The 14826-nt window shown below is 43.0% G+C and overlaps 1 long non-coding RNA gene across 3 annotated transcripts in view; it reads left to right on the forward strand.

Moving 5' to 3' along the window:
- The window catches only part of LOC135991089 (uncharacterized), a 23894-nt gene continuing 9068 nt past the window's right edge, over window positions 1-14826 (forward strand). For all 3 annotated transcript variants that reach the window (XR_010606476.1, XR_010606477.1, XR_010606478.1), the window contains exon 1: window positions 1-237. This is a non-coding gene — a long non-coding RNA (uncharacterized LOC135991089). The remainder of the gene's footprint in view (window positions 238-14826) is intronic.

Here is a 14826-nt window from a genome sequence, read left to right on the forward strand (position 1 = left end):
TACGAGCCCTTGTGCTCCTCTTGCTGTAGGGTCCCAAGAACATGTAGAGAGGAATTGTTCACCTCCTGGAAAAATGTTCTATTTTGGGGACTAGTTGTATGTGTTTCCATTAGTTTTGATTTTGTTAAGTAAAAAAATACTAGCTGCTGAGATGTCTTGAGGGTGGCCAATGACGTGGAGTGTTTTGGAGCCTGGACACACAGGAACCACAGCAGGAAGGCTCTTATCTTGGAAGAGGTAAGCACCTGCCCTCTGGAAAGTTGAACAGTTGCCTTGGGCTCCTAAAAGAGGATGTTTGCCATGTTATTGGTAATCTCTGAAAATCTTGGCTAAGCTGATGATGGTGCTTTGAGCATGCCAATCGCCCCCCTTCCTGGAGCCTTGTATGCAGTCAGCCTGCAGGTCCCTGCTGTTGGTGGTCAGCTCTTGTGTGGGGTCACCCGCTGGCCCAGCGTGCCTGTCTTAGCAAAGCAATGGCACCAGCCTCAGGACATGGCCCTCTGCAAAATTCATGATTTCTTTATTTTTCACGTATATTTTGAAAGTGTCAAAGGGCCAGCCAAGGGCAGCACCAGGCATTGTTCAGATACATGATAAAAGGCACTTCCTGGCCTCGAGAGCTAATGTTCTAGATAGAAGAGGCAAAGGCTGAGGTGGGAAAAAGGATGACGCTCAAGTGGAATGAGCAAGACTGTGGCCAAAAAAATGCCATTGACCAGATTCCTAGGTGGCAGTTTCTGTGGCACAGTGTGTGGAGCTGTGAGAAGGATGAGAGCTGAAGTCTCATTCAGGGTGGAAGGGGTGGGAAGGGAGAAAAAACACAAAAGCTTAAAAAAAAAAAAATCAAAATCTTAAAAGGACTGAATTTCTTCCACAAACACTGGGTAAAGAAAGGAGAAGGGAGAGAAATGATAGATTTCTGGCCAGACCACACTAGAGGTGCAGTTGGAAAAACCTGACGCTCTATTTTCTAAGGCTTGAAGTTTTGATGTTAGTTTAAAATAAAATCTTTGAGTAAAGTTCTGCTTTAGAAGACTTCCCTCCCCCTTTCCAACCTGGTGGACTGGAAGATTTTCCTCTTTGCTATTTGGAAAAGCTGGGGTTTTAACAATTGCATTGTAAGAATAAGTATATAATTATATAAGATTGTCCTAATGGACATTTGCAGCTGTACTGAGAATGCTAACAGCATGCAGAAACCATTATGTTTCCAGTTGTTTGGCAAAAGTTAAGAAACCTTATATATATATATTTTTTAAAGTTAACCATAAAGTAAATCCAGATGGTTCTCTCTTGCACAGACATCCAGTCTTCGAACTAGACATATAGCTGTAGCCTGGCTATAACTTGTTTTGATTACTGCAGATAGAGAGAAATATTTCAAATGACTGTGCACCCTCCTCACAAAATGCTGCATGCCCTTGATTCTTGCTGAAGTCAACTGGCATTTACCCAGCACTACATAAAACTTGTTTGACAATACCTTGCATGCATGAGTATCTATCTGGGCGTTACTTGTTTAATTTTTCTTTATACTGAGGTATTGCTTAATGGCCCCCACCAGGGGCTGGGGCTCTGCTGAGGCAGGCATTGCAGACCCATAAAACAAACAGGACAGTTGCTGCCCTATGTAACCTGCTGTTTGAGCTCGGGCTGCTTCTCTCCTCATCTCCTAGTTAAGGATTACCAGAAAATATTGGTTGTATGCTTATTTTTTTATATACTCAAGAGTTTTATTTGATTCTTTAATAAGCATTGCCTGTTGTGTTCATTACTGTATTTCAGCTAGACGTCGGTTGTGCTAGCTTCTATCAGCAGGGGAATCAAAATTATGTTGACTAGTGAGACTATTCTGCAAATCAAATCAAAGGGATGTTTTTGCTTCACAGGGCAAGGATTTCAGTGTCTGAATGTTTTAAATCAGCACATTAAGAGCATTTCTGAAATTCTGAAAATAAGGGGAACTGAAAGGCACATCAGAAATGATAGACTCGTGCTATGTTACTTTTCATGTTGGTGGTTTTTTAGTCAATAAGCAAGTGTTCTTGTAGATAACAGTTGATGTTGTTTGTCCAAGTAGTATAACAGGTAGAAATACTGTTTTATGAGTTGCTTAGGCAATATTGTCAGGAGGGTAATTTGGACTTGACCTGGTAGGAGTCATTCACTGGCTGGTGCGTCTCCTGCTACATCTCTGACAGGGCTACTAGCCCAGCAGTAGTGACTGTGTTTCTAAGGCGGTATTTGAGGTTAGGGATGAATCAAGCTCCTGGGGACGAGGAAGGAAGGACCCCAGTCATGAACGAGGTTTCCTGGCCTTCCTGAAGCTTGTGGGGGGAGGCTGGGGCTGGGAGTCTGAAAGGCATTTTGTTCACTGTTCTGCTTTTTCTCTCGCTGTCAGCAAAAAAAAAAAACATTCTGGGAGATTTGTGTTCCAGTGGAGTATAGATCCCAAGGCACAGTAATGTGGAAAATACAGGATGAGGGCTTTCTTGTAACCTCCCTTTACTGAAGAATGCTGGGAATGGGAAGGCATGGGCCCCAAGCTGCTTTCTCGCCTATTTCTCGGCTCATGCTAAGAGGAAACTGTGCAAGAAGAGCACCTACCAGAGAAATCCTATGGAGAGAGGGTATTAACCAGTGAGTGCACCGTTCCCTGCTGTGCAGGGCATCCTGACATGCTCCTGAGGTCCAAAGTTCGGGCACCTCCAGTCGTTTATAGCATTTAAACTGCCCTACAAGGAAAACAGCATTGCCAAAATGCAGGGTGTGTTTGTCCCTAACATACCACAGTATCACACACAGGATTGCACTTAAACTCTCTTGATGACAAGTTGGGAAACTGCCACAGTCTATTTCTACTCTAATTATTGTTCATTGGGTTAAGAATGTTTTTTTTCTTCTCCTTCTCTATATCCTTAATAACATGTTGCTGCAGAGATTCCAGAAATGTGTGGTCCAAGCTATTTCCTAAGCATAACATGTTTTAAAAAATAAACAAAAATAACATATACTTGGTATGTAACTCTGATCAGAAAGTTTTGTCCAGACATGCTGAGAACAGGTTTCAGGTCACAGAAATCTCATGGTATACTGAGTGCCAAATCGAGGCTTAAATATAGCTGAGAGCCAGGAATTGGATTGATGTTTGCTGTCTTCTTGGTACAGGTTTCTGGCTTGCTAGCAGTGCAGATGGAGAAACACCGGAGCTGCTGTGCTGGTTCCATTAGTCCAGTATCTGTACCACTGAGAATGGTCAGCAAACACCTTACAGGAAAGTACATGAAATCTGTGCTCCCCACTTATTGGACAAAGTTTCTGCCCCACAGAAAATCTGTTTAATCTCCCCACTCCACATCCTTAGATAAAGCTTGGCTGAAAGCCTGAAGCATGAAGTTTTACAGCTTTTCCAAAACAATTTCTTTTCTTACAGTGTAAATTGTCTCTAGTGGTAGTTTTTCTTATTTCTGTGACTCTCCGATATTCTCTTTAACTCTTCTATGCTCTCATCCTCCGAGTGTTCTGATAATGAGTTCAACAGACTAAAATAAAGATAATAACTATAAGTTATAACATTAACTGGTTTGAAATATATCCCCCTTTCATTTTTCCTGAGCCAGCTTGGGGGAAGTTTGCCTGACCACTTTTCAGGTGCAGCTGTACTGCTGTACTCAGAACATCTGGTCCTGTGGTACCATTTGGCTACAACTGACCTTCCATCCTCCTAGAAGTAATCAAGTACGCTTTATGTCGTAAAACCCCACAACAGCAAAACAATGCTTTGTAATCCACTAGGAACGCTCCACACCACCTCAGGGCAAGTGTCTTTTAATGGCTTTTTGCTCTGAGTTTGACCAAGTTCCAGACTCTCTTAAGCTGTTGGAAACAAGGTACTCCATTTTAGGCAAAATGCTAAAGCCAGACTGAGTAGTTCTGTGAAGCAGAAATAGTTGTTACGCTGTGAGAGACAGCAAGACTGCCTTAATAGATGGCATTCCAGTGCAGTTGTTTATGGGTCTTAGCTGGTATTGGCCCACAAAACGCATACTTAGAAAGGAAATCAGGGAAAGCTAACACATGCCTGGGGGCTTTGAAGTTGTTATTATCATCCACATGCATAAGAACGGGAGATCCTCTCTAGTCCAGCAAGTACTGAGAAATGAATGCGTTTGGCTGGCACATACATCAAAGGTCTTCACTTGTAATTTGCTTAAGAGATTAAAAATGGAATATGAGGGAATTATTGAGGAAGAGCAAGCTGCTGGGTTTTTTTGGTTTTTTGTTTGTTTGGGGTTTTTTTCCCTCTTGCAGAAGGAAAGAACAATTGAGCATCTATTCTGGCTGAAAGTGATTACTGAAAAGCTTTCTGACAACCTTGAGCAAAACCAGCAGTTGCATCTTAGTTTCACTGACATGAAATAAGCATTTGATTTTCTGGGACCCAGTTGGACCTGTCCAGTGCCAAGGAGTATCTTTGAGAAGAAAACAAACTTGATAAAGCTCTTTCTTTATAGAACCGCAATCTCTAAAGCAATGCATTGCCAGACCATGAAATATGCTCTGCATTTTAGCTACCAGAAATAGTTTGCCTCAGAAATAAACTAACAAAACCTAGTGACAAAGACTTGAAGCTTGCCACTATTCTCTTTCCTTTCAAACATGATTTTTGCTGAGGTTCTTCAAGAGACTGAGTAATCACTAGGAAGGAGACAGTGTTGTCAAGTCATTAAGCCATGGTTGGACTGGGAGATATGATGGCTTGATAACAACTGTGATCTCTGGGACAAAACTGACTGCAAATGCTTCTGAGATGGAAGGAGGAGAGAAGTGGCTTCCTGGAGCAACTTCGAATAGGAATGCAATGTGGAAACCCCTTATTTTAGGGTTTTGAGGAAAAATAGTGGTGAATTTTTGAAAAGGATCCAGAGATGTTGGCAGAGGTCTAGATCATGTAAATCTTCCCATCCCGTGTCCCTTGCTCTTGCCAAGCCAGAGATTTTGTGGAATGACTTCTGAATCAAGATCAGATACCTCAAAAAAGAGCCTGGCCTTCTTTGGAGCCGACAGAGGGAACTGATGGATGTTAGTCAACAACCTGTATGATGCAAAATGGAAGATGCTGACTGCAGCTAATTTCCATGTTCACTTTGTAATATTTGCTGACTATATATCCAGCATGTGCTTTGTCACTTTTTCTCCCTGTCATCACACAACTCTTATCGAGTGTTCTTGGTCCACATCATCTCATTTAAGTTGCAATTTTACCTACCCTTTCATGTTCCAGAATGGGTAGTCCTAGAAAAATTTCTGGCTGTAGCTTCATTGTACATAGAGCAGATTATCACCAGTCCAGCTCCTTTATTGTTTCACACATGATGTGAGCTGTGGGGTTGTCATATGCAGGGACAGGAGTTGGACTGGGTGATCCTTGTAGGTCCCTTCCAATTCAGGACATTCTATGATTCTATATCACTGAGGCACAAGGCAGCAGAATAACAAATGAGTGTGTATTTCCTAGTCAGAATTAATTAACTGCATTTATGAGCATTGCTACTCTTAGTTTTTATGCACTGTTAGAATAGTTTCTTTTTGTGAAATCAGTCAGTCTCTCCCACACTTTTCAACCAATCCATATAAACACTAGCACTGAGGTTTTTAAGGAAAGCTTTTATGTTGACCCATTGCTTTTCCATTAAGACTCCAAAGCATCCACATTTCTCCAAGAATCCATTCAACAGACTTCATTCCAGCTGTTACAGATGCTGATTTCAGTATGAATTATGGATTCAACCCGCTGCATTTTCCTAATTTACAGACAGTGAAGTGACAGCCAATTGTTTTAAAAGAGCATTCATGTAGAGGATTTTCATGTGAATGAAAATGAACTCAGAGCCGCAGCAGACGTGAGAACACCACCCTGTGCCAGAGAAGAGCATGCAGAGAGGTGTCGGGAGATGCCCTGCTGCCAGCAGGGGAGTGCCAGGGGACAGGACTGGCCGTCAGGAGCGCTGGCTTGTGGACTAAAACTGTGGGAAAGCTGGAGGGGTGGTCAGTGAGAAGATTTTAAAAAATGTTTCCAGGAAAAGAGGACTCAGAGCTGAGATGCAGAACTGAAGTTTTTGAAGAAACTGAGCCATCAACAGGAGTTGCTGCCTATTGCAATTATAACTCATTTACTATCAGGAAAGTAATATGTATAAACAGTTCAAAAATATGCTTAGCAGTAATTTTATGCAATGTCTTGAATTTTTCAGTTATATGAATAAGCCTGGGTTTAGAGAGAGAGCTATGCTGCATGCCAGACATAAATACAGGTTTACCTATTGACTTATCTCTTTAAAAAGGGAGGGAGAGAGTGGGGCTGGGGGGGGTAACCTAAAGGAAAGAAAACTTGAAAGTAGCATACATGAAATATTGTTTCCTTGGAAACATAAAGGAAGATTACATCACAGGGTTCAAGCCTAAAAATAGAAACCTAGCAGCGCAGATGCAGAAGAAACTCCTAGAGGGAAAATTTAGAAATGACTATGACCTCTCTTTAGACACTGCTGTCACAGTGCAGTCAGCACAACCTGATCCTGAGGACCAGCGGTAAATTTAGCTGATAGTGTATGACAGTCTTCTCTCAATTAGCTGTAGCATTCAGCTGAGGGAACTGGTTCAGTTGGTGAGAAGAGGTACAATTTTCAGGCTGCTATAAATACTGTCGGTGTCTCCAGAGCCCTGCTATGCAGCTGTTGCAGAAATTACCAAAAGCCTTCAGCCTGAACTCTAAATCCTTCAGGCAGCCATGACAGGACAGTGAAAAACTCAAGCCTGTATTAATGTTCGTGAGAAACAACCTGTGCAAAGTATCACCACGCTGTGGTGGGTGTTCATGCCTTTGGACAAGATGAGGTTTGGCTCACAGGAGCAACTCAGGGTGCCTGTCCTCCCGCGGTCCCCACTGTGTCCTGCCGCCTTCTCCTCTCCCAGTTTAGCCGCCCTGCAGTCATGCAGCAGTTGTGCTCAGGGCCAGAGGTCTAAAGCTGAGCACGGAGGGATCGTGGCTTGGCACACACCAGGCTGCTGCAAGGCTGTGGTCCCAGCTGTGTCGTGGGGCACATCTCTTGCATCCTGCTGATGTTAAACGTGGGTTGCAAGTGTTTTCCAAGTTATGTTTCTTAATGTTATAGAACATTTATACTATCAGTTGTAAAACCAAATAATGATGTTTTCATTGTTACAAATAGGTTCCTTTGCACTATGCAGTGGTTAGTCTTATAACCTTTAGTTTTTAGTGACGTGCAACTTTCGTTCTGCTTTTGCAGCCGAACTCTTATCTGAGTGTGTGCATACAACGCTGCTAAAAGGATAGCTTCAACATTGGATAATTCACGCATCTTAGGGGCTAATGTAGCTAAATATTCCTTTGAAAGACTAAAGCCTTGTATAAATAGTATTATTATATGGTCTTTCCAGATGTTTAAAAAAATTTTAAAACCCCCTGATTGGTTATGGCTTTGCCAGTAAATGATTCCTTTCAAATTGAGACACAGATTTGTTCCACCAGTTTGTATGTGGTAACACAGGGCCCAGTCAAATTTCCACTTTCTGGTGGGAATCATCTCAGTTTAAACAGCGATCTTAGTTTGACTGACAGCTTGCAAAGGGCTGTTCCTTCCCAAAGCTGACAGAGCAGGGCTTGGAGCTGCTGGTAAGTGAAGAGATTTGTTAAATGTCCCAATGTTACGGATGTTGATGAAGCTGTAATATATATGTATGTATACATCCTTCCCTGGCACTGCTCGTTTTAAGGCACAGCCAAGTAAATGAAACAACATGTGTACCCAGCTGCTTTAGCCCTAGGACATGTCTGTGGTGTACCAGGTGGCAGCACTATAGCTCTCGTAGCTTTTTCTTTGTCTCATAACATGGTACGCACTCCTAAATCCACCAGAGAATCTCAGCTTTCCTTGGCAGGGGAGAGGAGGAGGAATATAGTTTATTGCCCTTGTCAAGAAAATAATGAAAACAATGAACCTTAATACAAATAATAAAATCCCATGCTTTATAAAGACACTTTATAAAGACATTCTCACAACGGGAAAGGGTGGGTGGGTGATACAGGAGTTCCGAACATGTGGGGCTGGCAGAAATACAGTTCTTGCTTAGGTAGATACAGGGGTGATTTGTACGTGTGTCTGAGTCTAGCTGTGATTCTGGATCCCAGGTTGTTATTACCATAATAAACTTTAAGATTCCAGGTCTGTAAGCGCCTACTGCTAAGAGAAATCTGGGTAAGATTTGAACCTTGTCGTTTGTGTCAGTCCTCAGTTTAACCTTAATTTTTTTTTTTTTTTTTTCAAATTAAAACATAAGGGATTTGGCATACTACTTTTCACGGGAAATGTGGCTGGGGTGGGCAGGGGATCTTGATATGATGGTTCTTTCTTTGACTTGCTTGCATTTGCTGCTGTAATCTCTCATCTCTGTGAGTCATCGTGCCTGCACAGTTTGCTTTTTTTTTTTTCCAAATGTCTGTTCCGCATTGTGAGCTGACATTCCACATTGCAATATTCTGCTAGTACAATCACAGCACTCCAGAAGTGCTCTTGCAGTTTATTGCATGGGATAACTACTAGAATATACAGAATTTTTAGCCAAATGGATCTGGGCTAGCAGAAACGTGGGGTAAGTTGACATGTCTGTGGTGCAGAGCAGGATGGGTTAGAAACTAGAGGACTTGCTGGAGGTTATAGTGATCATAAAATTATGGTGTAACCATATGGAGATGAAACAGAGTCAAAACTGTTGGTTTGGGGTTTTTTCTTTCATGCAACATGACAGTAGGTGAATTGAAGAGTTGTGTGAATTGATGGGAAACAACTTTAATTGTAAAAAAATCTAAATGCACCTTTATGTTATTACCTTTTCCTGAGCACTCTGTACCTCCCTAAAAAGCAACAGACAGCTATTCTGCCTGACCAGATGAGCTGTAAGACTAACATACATGCCAGGACTGTTTTCCTTGGTACAGTTTTCATTTCTTGTTATATGATGTCTCCCTCCATTAATTCAAATATGTAAGAAACAAAAAAGATGGTCAGCCTGATGTTTAATCAGTTGTGTGTTCCAGTCAGATATCAGCTAATTGCATACAGACAATTAACAATTGCATCTGAGAAATGTGTTGCTTAGCGTTCAAATGGGCAGAGCGTGCAAGGCTGGGATTTCCCCAGGAGAGCCGAGCAGGAGGAGGAGGAGGAGAGCCATCTCCCCTGGCCTGCAGCACTAGTTGGTCCCACCAGCCAGGAGCTGCACAACCTTTCCTGGCATCCAGGCGCCTGGCACGGGATGGCATTTCTTCACGGGTGGAGATTTTTCTTCTGCAGAACTCTTGGCCAGACAACATCTTCTGGTTTTTGTTTCTTGAAATCGTCTTATCATTGGCCATTACAGACTGAACCCTTCAGACATGTTCCCTGCATGGATGGCTTAGCCAAATCATGTATACCTCCAGGCATGGTCATAGCTACGAAAATTGTGCAGCTGATTGATAATTTTACGTGCACACACGCAGGATTAGAAATGCAAGTCAATGAATAGAACAGAGAGTAAAAAGTAAATTAAAATTTCCAAATATCCTTTGTTCGAATAGTCTCTGATAAAATGCCGTTTTGCTCTTGTGAGAATGGCAAAGAAAAGTGTCGTTGAGTCCAGCCCTGGGATCCTGCTGTGTCTCTCTTGTGAATGAGTAATGAAAAGTGGCCATTCATTACCGAATGATTATTTTTCCCATTCAATGGTGTGGGGAGGGGGTGTGTTGGGGGGAAATCCTCCGAAACCCAAGTCTTCTATGAGTCCAGCAGACTAAAAGCATCAGAAAACCTCCGGAGGGAAGTAAAAAGTTATGAATGGAGAATAAAATATTGGTGCGGAGCAAAAGGGCTGTTGTGTATAAAGAGCAGATGGGAAAATGTTGAGTTTGAAGTTTAAAAGACAAGGATCTGAATCTCATTCAGCTGAGCAGGGGAAGTGGTTTGGGTTTCCTTTCCTTGGAGGTTGGCTCCATTTGATGAATTGTCGAGATGTGCTGTAAATGTTTAAGATTTATAGGAGGGGCTCCGACAAATACTAATGAGCAGCTAAAAATAGATATGATAGGAAAATATAAACTGACAAACAGATCATCCAGCATAACAATAACTTCATAATCACGCAACTGTTGCCAACGGAAGATGGGAGACATGGCATGAAAATGAGTTTTTGTTTTTCACCTCTGAAAGTTAAAGCAGTCAGAGTGGAAACAGATGTTCTCCAAAATAATGTGTCAGAATAACTCTAGTAACAGCCAATTGTTACCAGAGCTGAGCAAATAATTCCTCGCTCGTTCTTTTCTGTCTGATGGTTTTCCAATGATGGGTGGGGGTTTTGTAAATAACTGATTTATTTTTTTATTTATCATAAGTAACCTAAATGTTTTTGATGCAAAAATTGTCAGTGTCTCACTTCTTACAGTTCTGGCTTTTCGAGTTTTGGGAATTTTTGTTTAAGAACCATTGGTCCTCCAGAAGCAATCTTAAGGGCTTTGAATGATTTTGGTTGTAAATTTTTGTGAATATTTCATTGTTGATATTTAATATTAGATTAATTGATTAATTATAATTATTATTGAATTAGGAAGAACTAGACAATTAGATGCTTTGTTTTCATAAAAGGGAGCTTGTAGAGCAGTAACTGCCTATCAGAAGAGTTTTACACTGGGAAGCACCACAAAGGTAGATCTACAACAGCAGAGGTGTTGAGCTTTCATTTTTAGGGTATGTCTGCTGAACATTCAGGTCAATTGGTGATATGTGGACAGACTGAAAGATCAAAGATCCTTTGTGCTGCTATGAATCTCCATCTGTGCTGGGTGCCTACTGGATGTGCTGGAAGATCTTTGTGGTCATGAGGATGACTGGCAACAAGCAGGATCAGACTGCAGCAACTAGAAGACCCTGTCCCTTGACATGTGGCATTTTGTGGGGGGGGAGGCACTGCCCACATTGGGCAAGAGACAGATCAGAAGTGTGAGCCGAATCCCAGACCTGCTTTTGAATTTTACCTGAAGTTTAATAACTGGTGTTTTTGTCAGCTGGCTGGATTTTTGCTGTGCAGATTTTCTATTTGAACTACTGTGACGGTATTTTTATTTGCAATGGTATTTCCATGGGGAGATGCTTTTTCTCCAAAGTAAGTTATTTGAGAGTGGTTTCAAAAGTTAGTCTGTGGAGAGTACTGCATCTTGTTTTGCAGTCTTAAAATGCCTCTTTATCAAAAGTAAAAGATATTGTTATTTTTTCTGGTTCTATTTTTGCCTCAACTTGGCACTTTGTTGTTGTCTGAAAAGTGGGCAGAGCCATATAGGTGTACCCAAGAATTTGATAAAGACAATGTGGGCTTCACTGTAATTAATTTAGTGATAAAGTGAGAAACACTGGATGGGACATGGCATGGCAACATCATGGAAGTTGCTCTGTGACAGGCTGGAGAATGGTTACTGGCAGAGGCAGAAGGAAAAGAACAGTTTTTTAGAGGGTGAGACAGGAATAAGGTTGCTTGGGCAGCCGAGGTTCTTGAGCATGAAGATCATGGAAAGATGTTATGGAGGCAGAAGCAGGAGGAGAGAGACAGAGCCAGATCCTCAGCTAACATCACTGGCTATTTTTAGGAGTGCTTCCTGAGAGTGCTTTCTGTATATAAACAGACAAGGTTTCAGGAGGCAGCAGTGAAGGGGAGCGATATAACTTGATGATACTTGTACCACAAATAGTACATTGCAAAGAGCAAATTGTTTGACTTTATTAAACTGCAGCCTCCTGCAAAGGATCAAGGGTCTAGTTTCTAAGCAAAATAATTGTAGCCTTAAGAAAACTTAACTGTTGAAAGCCTCTCAGGCCCTAAATTCCTGTTTGACTTGGCTTCAGGAGCTACATACGCTCTTTGAGCATTAGACTATGAAGTAAATTTGCAAAGCACAAGCTATTTTGAAGCCCCTCTCCACAGTAACACATAGCTCAGCCTTGCTATCAGGAAGATACAAGATAAAAAAATACTGGGAAGAGAAAAATGTCTGGAAAGTGGGCTTGGGACTGCTTTGCAATTCTGGAGGGGCTGGCAGGAGACATCAGGGTTACACAGAAGACAGTCGCCTGGTCTTGGTGAGCAGTGCCAAACTTAAAGCAGAAGTGGGAGCCAGTGGCTAAAGCGGAACAGGCCAGTGTAATGCAGAACCAGGGGATCTGCCTGTGAGAGTGCTTGCCTCCATCCTTGCCTACAGGCGCTGCGTGTCGCTTAGGGTGCTGTGTCCAAAGGGCTGTCATGTGTGTGCTGAAGGCCATGAACAAAATGGTTACTCTGGAACGTGATCAACTTAGGCTTGCCCAGTGGCTTGGTACTCAACCCTGATGAGTTAGTCTTGTTCACACTTAGTTTTCCAGGTTTGTGGTCTGTTCTGGTCTCACTTAAGATTTATTTATTTATTTATTTTTGTTAAGAAAAAGGGGCAAAAGAAGGTCCCATAGGAGGGCCATCCTTGCTGCAGCAACCTCAAAGCTACCTGTGCAACAAGGAATGAATTAAAGCACCTGCAAGAAAAAGGCTGACACTCTTAGCTGTTGCCCACTACACATGGCGTGTACCTGGGCAATATCTTGGTTGGCATTTATTTCCATGAGAAACCTGTTCTTGGCATCATCTCCTTCCATGTAACTTGTTGAAGATTTCTGTCCTCTCCCCTCGGCTTCTTGCAGAGCAGATTTATGGTCCCACTTTTCTTTTACAAAAAAGCCCTAAGTGCAGATCCAAAGGATAAATAACGCAGTGCAGACATGCCCACGGCAATATTCTCTGTATTTATCATTGCTGAAAGCCTGGGAGGAAAAGCTGGTGAAGGCAAGAAACCTCATGTGAGAAAACTATTCTCATGCTTGTGTGCCAGTTCTGGAGGCTGGAGAGCAATCCTGTTGTGCTTTTCCCCAAACATCGTATGGCAGCTCTGGCAAACCCCAGGTGCCTTGTCTGGGAAAAGGGGTGAAGACACCTGTCCTCCCTCGCAGGCTGTGCGGGAAGGGCACCAGCTCCACCACAGTGCTGGAGGTTGCTCCTCCGTAAGCAGGTAGAATGGATAGGTGTTCATAAATAAACCTCAGCGTTTGCTCTGCACTGGGTAAGAAGTGGGCATGGAAAAAGTGGTAGCATCAACGCTGCTTTGTCCATTAATATGTCTGAATCTGCTGTTCTGAACACTTTTGCCCTGCCTGCTGTTGCTTTTGGCAGGTAATACTTAGCTAGGGCACTGGGCAAGTGTGATCACAGCCGGTGCTGCAAGGGCAATGCACCTGCAAGTGAGCAAGTGGGGCTTCTACCTGGCCCACCAGCAGCACAATTAACAGCTGCACGCCAGGACCAAACGCCTTGTTGTTAGCAGAGATGGCTGTGGCTGAAAGGAGCTGTTCCCTGTTTCTTGGGCCAAGCCGATGGCTTGCAAAGGGTCAGCAACTCTGGATCTCAAGGTTGTAGTACAAAATGTACTTGGAACTGCCCCCAATATTGTTTTCATTTTCTTTGTCTTGATTCCAGCTGTACTTTCTGTTTAACCAAGCACAGGGGCAATAAACCACCCCAGTGTGCAACACATGTGGGGCAGAGACTAGGACTGCGTAATTGTCATCAACAACTGAGCCTGCCCCTGCCAGGCCATCTCTGTGGTGCTGCAGCCCAAGCACAGAGGGAAAGCAATGGTGGGCTCAGGTACTCTCGTTTGCTGGAGGATGGAGAAACTGCAAGGTGATATGGGGACCTGCCTTCTGCTATCTGAACTTCATAGCAATGCTAAGCGCTGGAACCAGCTCAGGCTCTTCTAGGAACGGAATGTTTTTTGTCCTGGGCTTTGATAGTTACTTTGTCTTTGGGTCAGTGATTTTTGACCTCTTGTTCTTCGTTGTTTTGTTAGGGTTTTTTTCCAAGTTGTAGAGGAAGCTTCCGCTATATACCTGTAACAGTGACATCCAGGCAGCAGCCCTGCTTTGCCAGGTCCCTGGCTTTCCTGGCAGGCCACCGCTCCAGCCAGGCTTACTGCACCCTGCTGCAAGTCACACATGGCTGGGAAACCTGTGGCTGTCCGTGGTCAGCTGAAATAGTCCCACAATGGCTGTCAGGCCTCAGCTGGGGTAAATTTAGGCTCAGTCACTCAGAGAAATAGTTTGCTTTAAATTCTGCCCTGCAAGCACAGATGTTTTGGGATGTGCAGCTCGCTGGGAATTATGACCTGTCCTGACGGGCTCAATGCATGGAGATTTTGGACCGTTGTGTTTCATACGCTCCTTGTGCTTTAATATAGTGCCATTTGGCTCGGCATAGGCTGAGTTACAGAGACCCGAAGGGAGTGATTAGTCAGGCAACTGAAAAGGCTACTCACAAAGCAGCTTCAGCATGGTCTGAAATAAAGAAGGATCCCCAGACAGACTGAGGTGGAGGAGACCCAAGTGTCAGGAGTGGTTCAGCCACCATGCTCACTGAAATCTAATCTCTGTGCTGCAGCAGCCAGTAAGAGGCCTGTGAAAACTATAACTTCACTGATTTTTCCATCATTAGCTGTGACCTCCCTTCTGGCTGCTTACTCCAGTCTCAAAGGATGGGACCCTTTCTGGAGGGAAGACACATCTCTCTGTTCCCTGAGAGGAAATTAGTCTGTAGTGTTGGCTTGTGTTTTACTTACAATGTTTATGAAAGTGGAAACACCACCTGAATTTTTCTATAGGCTCTGCAGGGAAATCATGTTCCCATATTGCATTATGAGAA

This window comes from Caloenas nicobarica, chromosome 7 (genome assembly GCF_036013445.1).
Source record: "Caloenas nicobarica isolate bCalNic1 chromosome 7, bCalNic1.hap1, whole genome shotgun sequence".
Taxonomy (NCBI): Eukaryota; Metazoa; Chordata; class Aves; order Columbiformes; family Columbidae; genus Caloenas; species Caloenas nicobarica.